We start from the raw sequence: 7,001 nt of genomic DNA, 5'->3' as shown, positions 1-7,001 counted from the left end.
GAACACTACCCTGTAATTCCTTTGAGAGACGACCCGAGGTTTAAATACTTCAGTTTATAGTTTTAGGGGTTTGTACTTGTGACAAACAAATGTTTGTATGAAAGGATTATTGTTGGTTTAGGAACTATACTTCGACGAGATTTTAAATTGTGAAATTCTATACCATCAAAAATCCCGTTCATCAATGCTCCTCTAAAACACCCACAAAAGGCTGTTCTACCTCATCTAAACTCTCCCAAGGGTACTTGAGGACTACAGGGTCTTTCTACCACCATAAAATAAAGGTCGGCTCTTCGTTCTCATCCAAAAAGAAAGGCTGAGCACCCTTAACAACTCGGATTTTGAAGTAGTAATTCTTAAAGTTGCAAAAAGATTCATCAAACATTGAGAACGCTTTCTACCGCTGGGTAGCTCAGAAAAAGATCCAAGAAGCTTTCTTCTTGGCTACCCCGGGTTTGGTTAGCACAAATAAGTAAAGAAAAAGGGGCATGGTAGGTCGGGCACCCAGTTCTTGGCACAGTAACTGAAAGATCTTTATAAAGGCCCAAGATTTCAGATGAAGTTGAGAGGGGGCCATGTTACATTTCCACAAGAGTTCGGTTTCAAAGGCAGTAAAAGGAAGGGCAATACCTAATTGGCAAAAGAAATAGTCATAGGTGTCATGAGGGAAAATCGATTCCACACAAACTCACCAGCAAGTATACCGGGTCGCATCAAGTAGTAAAACTCACGTGAGTGAGGTCGACCCCATGAGGATTGATGGATCAAGCAACTTTAGTGGGGTGATTAGTCTAGTCAAGCTAATAATGGTGAATTGAGTGAAACTGAACTAACAGAATGTAAATGGCAAGGAATGTAAAGTGCTGAATGTAAAACGACAGAATATTAAATGAAGCTCAAAGCAATAGAAATGAGAAATAATAGAAAGAAAGACTCATCAAGGATTGGAGATATCATAATCCATAATGACTTAAATGGATCTCAACTTCCTTCTCAATCATATGAGTAGATCTATGGCAGATTGAAATTGATTGGATCTCAATTCCTTGGCAATCCAATCTCTCTAATCACAATCAATCTTGCCAATTCCTTGATCTAATTGTCATGAGAAGAGGTTAAATGCATGTCTCTCATCCCTAAGCCACACAATCTCTCAAGATCTCAATTCCTCCCGAATGGTGTTGATCAAGAGAGTTGTGAAGGATAGAGCCTCAGTTCTAATGTTCATGATTCCCCTTCCGAGGCTCACATAAGCATTCAATATATTTAAACCCCCTTCCGGAGTGAATAAACCTCAATCAAAACAGAGGGTATCCTATAGCTACTCAAGCGGATTGAGAGGAAGAAGAATTTCCTTGAATTCATATGAATCACAATAGAGCTCCTCCCCCTAATGAGTTGGGGTTCAATTGATCATCGCTCTAAGAACAATTGCAGGAAAGTAAATCAAGCTCAATAAGGACAGAAATATAAAATTTGCAGAAAGGAAAGTTGCAGAAGAGAATTGCAGAAATTGAAATTGCATAATCTAAATTGAATTCAATACTGAAATGTAAAAGTGCAGAAAAGTAAAAGTGTTTCCAAGAGCCTTCTATTCTACTCCTACTCCTACTCCTACTCCTACTACTACTCCTCCTAATGCAGCCTTCTAGCAGACTCGCCTCTTTAATTCTTAGAAACTAAAGCCTTTATATAGGCTTTCCTAAATCACAAATTGAAATGAAACTGAAAACAAATTACAATTAAATGAAATTCCTATTCTAGATGATCCTTGTGGTCTTCATTGAGTGATCAGAGCGGGCTTGCTTGCTTGTGGTTCAAATGGGCTTGGAATCAGATTAATTTGAGCAGAAATTCACTTCCACTAGAGCGTAGCATTCATTTGGAGAACGGAGCGCTTTTACACCCACGCGCACGCGTCACCCACGCGTGCGCACCATTTTGCATTTTGGCACATCCACGCGTACGCGTGCTATACGCGTGTGCATCCATAGCAACGCTCACTTTGAGAACGTAGCGCTCAATTTGAGAACGTTGTCCCACGCATATGCGTCACCTACGCGTACGCGTGGCCCCTTCACAATTACCATTCCACGCATACGCGTCATCCATGCGTACGCGTGGTCTTCCGAAATGCCACTTCCACGCGTACGCGTCAGCCGTGCGTACGCATGGTTCTTCAGAAATGTCACATCGACGTGTACGTGTCACCCACGCGTACGCGTCACCAACCGAAATTTTCCACTCCCTTATCGCAGGCGCTCTTGGGTGAAGAGCGTAGCGCTCTTGCCTAAGGAGCGCTCTCCTTGTTTTAATCATGGGCCACGCTTTTAAAAGCGTGGCCTAAGGCTCCAAAGCATGCTCAAACTTCAAAGTGTGTCCAAAATTCTTCTTTTGAGCTTAGTTTGTGCTTTTTTTTTGCTTCTTTCTTGCCTGTCATCAACTAAACAGATACATCAAAGCCTTGGCATAATCATCAAATCTTGCATCGTTCATATTATCAACTAAATCTAGCAAAAAAATCTCATGAAAATGCATAAAATCAACAATGTTTGATTGAATCAGGACAAGCATGAATTTCTCATCCAAGCACTTACTTATTGCCTAAAAATGCATGAAAACCAAGTAAAAGCAGATAAAAATTGCTAGTAAAACATGCACAAAATGACTTGTCACCACAACACCAAACTTAAATCTTGCTTGTCCCCAAGCAAGAAAAGAATCATGCAGTAAATTTTGACAACCCAAGGTGAGAAGAATAGCAAGTTGATATTCATGGTTAGCTAGTTTTTTTTATGCATGCAACAATCACAAAAGAAATTTAAATGATTGATGTTTCTATCTAGCTCATTTTATGAAATCTTTTCTTTATATTTCTCCTTTGAAGCAAGCTTTTCATTCTCTTCTTAGCTTCTCCTTTTGGGTGCTTTGCCCCATGAGTTGAAAACAAAGCTATGATGCCAGGGCATCTTAGGCTAGTTTCACTAGCTTTTTTCTTTGTTTTTAATAGGTTTTATGCACTTTCTTGAGTTATAAGTAAGCGATTGGGGTAGAAATTCATGCATGCCTGGATTAATCCAACCATAGTTAATTTGATGCAATTTCATGAGAATTATGCTATAATTACTTGTGTGCTAAGAATGATGAGAATTCTCATGACTTATGCCAAGGCTTTGATGAGTTTGTTTGGATGATGATAGGAAGAAAGAAGCAGAAAAAGAGCAAGGAAGAAGAGAAGGAGAGGCCATCGTTGGAGCCAACGTTGGCCCATCAACGTTGAAGAAAACATTTTGGAAGAAGAAAACATGGGTGCCAACACCAACGTTACCTCTAACGTCATTGAAAATGTTCAATTCTGGAGCTAAAGGATTTTTGAGCGACGCGTACGCGTGCAAGAGGAAAATTTCAATATCCACGCGGAAGCGTGAGTCACGCGCACGCGTGGAATGGAAAAATTGACCATCCACGCGTACGCGTGGGTCACGCGCACGCATCACCTAACGAACGTTGGAGGTCCAACATTGCCTCAAACGTTGACTCCAATGTCCGCGATGAGAAGCCCAGAAGTTGGAATTGAGAAACTTGAATCAACGCGCACGCGTCAGTGACACGTACGCGTGGATGGGAAAAATGGCAATGCACGCGTAAGCGTGGTGTACGCGCATGCGTGAATAAGCAAAATCACAGCCTTCACGCGTACGTGTGGTGCACGCGTATGCGTGGGTAGCAGAATGTTGGCCCTCCAACATTGAGTCAAACGCCAATGACAGTAGGTATATCTGGTTTTTAAGAAAGGAGTTTGAGTCAACGTTGGCCATCAAACGTTGACTCCAACTTGAGCACCAGAACTTCGTAATTCAAACAGATCTCTTCTCAACAGCAAGGGAAACGAATTTGAGCAACTTCAACCCAATTCTATCAAGGCCAAAAGCCCAATTCAGAAATTGAAGATCAATGGAAGAAAGTGTATAAATAGCTTAGAATTTAAGTTAGAAAGGACTTTTCACTGGACTTGTACTTCACTTTTTACTCTTCGGCTCATTTTAATTTTCGGCACTTCTTTGAATTCAGAATGTATCTTTCAATTCCATTTTCCATTTTGAGAGCTATGAACAACTAAACCTCTTTCATTGGGTTAAGGAGCTCTATTGTAATTCAATGGATCAATAGTAGTTTTCATCTTCTTCTACTTTCTTTTCTCTTGATTATTGTTAGAAAGCTTCCGATCTTAATTCAATTGGATAGTTGTCTTGACAGGGAAGCTATCCATAATTGTTATTCTTTGGATCCTTGAGAGATGGATGAAGAATTCATGCTAGAATTGATTTTTCACATTGGATTAGATTGAGGGTTGGATGGATATTGTGACATTTAATCCTACCAATACTTTGATCTATGAATTTGTGTGGTATAATCAGTGACCGAACTTTAACTCTTCCCATGAGCAATTAAATCAAGACATTGGGAAATTGTTCATGCTTAGAGAGATTGGTGAGCCAAGACATTGGGATCCAATCATCTAAGAATGCCAAGCAATGTCAATGAATGCATTGATTGAGGAAGAGATGAAAATGATTTGATCCGGAAAATTCAATATCTCCTGAAACCCAATGAATCCCCATCTCTAATCTACCCCTTCTATTTACTTTCTGCGTCTCTAATTTCATGCTTATTCCCCATTCCCATATAATTTCTTGCAATTTAAGATTCTGTCATTTATTTTCTCGCAATTTAATTTCGGTTAGTTTATTCCTTGCAATTTAAGTTTCCCGCCAAATTTACATTCTGCAATTTTCAACCAAATCTGATTTCGCTCAACTAGCACAATTCTCCAATTAACATTGATCAACCAACCAATCCCTGTGGGATTCGACCTCACTCTACAGTGAGTTTTTAGTTGACGACAATCCAGTGCACTTGCCGAAATGAAATTGTTGAGAGACAGTTTTTGATTGAATCAAGTTTATGGCGCCGTTACCGGGGATTGGTTTTGTATTGACAATTACTAAATTGGAGGATTAATAGATTGAGCACATTCCTTTTTTTTGATTAATTGAAAATTTTAATTTCAGCTGTTCATTTTTGTTTTCTGCAATTTCAGTTGTTTCTCTTTATTTTTCTTTATTTACTTACTTTCCAGCAAGCTAACCCACTAACCATTTGATAAATTATTCTAACCAAGCTAACTATACTCAGTTTTAGTGAACTCTGCGTTTGCTGTTTCTTGTACTTGTTCCTTGTATGACAGGTAGGAGAAAGGAAACATCAACCTCGTTTGATAGTGAACCAGAAAGAACCTTCTTGAGATTAAGGAGGGAAGCAAGAGGAAAGAGGACTGTTGGTGCAGAAGAAGAGGAGGAAGACTTGGATATAAGCATGGAGGATGATATGGAAAACCATCATGAAGGAGAGGTGAACAATCATGCCAGAAGAGGTGCAGCCAACCCTGCTGGACAAGAGAGGAGAGTTATGGGATCCTACATCAATCCAAACCCAGGAAACTGTGGTAGCAGCATTCAAAAGCCAACTATCCATGCTAATAATTTTGAATTGAAGCCTCAACTCATAACTCTTGTGCAAAACAACTGTTCTTTTGGAAGAAGTGCCCAAGAGGACCCTAATGAGCATCTCACTAAATTCCAAAGGATATGTGACACAGTTAAATCTAATGGTGTTCATCCTGACACCTATAGATTGCTACTGTTTCCATTTTCTTTGAGGGACAAAGCATCAAAATGGCTAGAATCATTTTCCAAGGAAAGCTTGACAACCTGGGAGGATGTAGTGAATAGATTCTTAACAAGGTTCTACTCTCCACAAAAAGTAAACAGGCTGAGAACTGAAGTATAGACATTTAGACAGCAGAATGGTGAGATTATTTATGAAGCTTGGGAGAGATTCAAAGATTTGACAAGAAAGTGCCCCCCTGATATGTTTAATGAGTGGGTGCAACTTCATATCTTTTATGAAGGGCTGAATTGTGAGTCAAAGAAAGCTGTAGACCACTCATCTGAAGGTTCCCTTAACAAGAAGAAGACCATTGAAGAAGCCATTGATGTTATAGAGACAGTGGCTGACAATGAGTATTTTTATGCCTCAGACAGAAGCAACAACAGGGGAGTCCTGGAATTAAACCATATGGATGCAATCCTGGCCCATAATAAGATGATAACCAAGCAACTGGCTGAATTGACCAAGAAAATGGAGAAGAATCAGGCTGCAGCTATCCACACTCAACCATCACCTCAAGGAAAGTTAGACACAGAAGAAGGAGTTAACTGGGAGGAAGCTAATTACCTTGGAAATTCATCTAGGGAAGCTCATGATCCATATTCTAAAACTTATAACTCTGGTTGGAGGAACCACCCAAACTTTAGGTGGGGGAACCAACAAAACCATGGCCAAGACCACAGACCCCATAATCCAAACCAGTATAACAACTCTACTCACCAAAACTCCAACCAAAAACCATACCAGACCACACAAAGCACTTATTCACAACCACCATATCAAAACCACAATAACCATTCTCAACACCCTAATTTCAACCTACCATCACCATATGATGATGACAGAATGGCCAAAATGGAAGCTATGCTTGCAAACCTTTGCAAGGAGTTTAAAGACATGAAGAAATTCAAGGAGGAAGTAATATCCAATCTGCAAAATCAAGATGCTACCACTCAGAAACTTGAAGCACAAATTGGATACTTGTCCAAGTAAGCTCCTGGCCACAGTTCAGGTAATGCCACTAGGACAACTTTAAGAGAGGAATGCAAAGCTATTACCCTCAGAAGAAGAAAGAAATTGAAAGAAACTTCAAGAGAGACTCAAGAAAAGATGGCAGAGGGCAGTTCAAATGCCATGGAAGAAGCACAAATACCTGCTCCCAACCCATCAGAAGAGAAAGAAGTTCTAAGGCCATATGTCCTAAAGGCTCCTTACCCTCAGCGCCTAATGAAGAATGTAAAGGACAACCAATTCTCCAAATTTTTGGGGAT

General features: G+C 39.9%; 1 non-coding gene across 1 annotated transcript; it reads right to left on the bottom strand.

The window, feature by feature from the left end:
- Window positions 1–5,829: 5,829 nt before the first annotated feature.
- On the bottom strand, window positions 5,830–5,937 carry LOC112753671 (small nucleolar RNA R71). The gene has a single exon (XR_003178045.1). It is a non-coding gene; the product is annotated as a small nucleolar RNA R71 (small nucleolar RNA).
- Window positions 5,938–7,001: the final 1,064 nt, after the last annotated feature.

Source organism: Arachis hypogaea, chromosome 15, assembly GCF_003086295.3.
Source record: "Arachis hypogaea cultivar Tifrunner chromosome 15, arahy.Tifrunner.gnm2.J5K5, whole genome shotgun sequence".
Classification (NCBI taxonomy): domain Eukaryota; kingdom Viridiplantae; phylum Streptophyta; class Magnoliopsida; order Fabales; family Fabaceae; genus Arachis; species Arachis hypogaea.
This window is presented reverse-complemented; position numbering and strand designations above follow the sequence as displayed.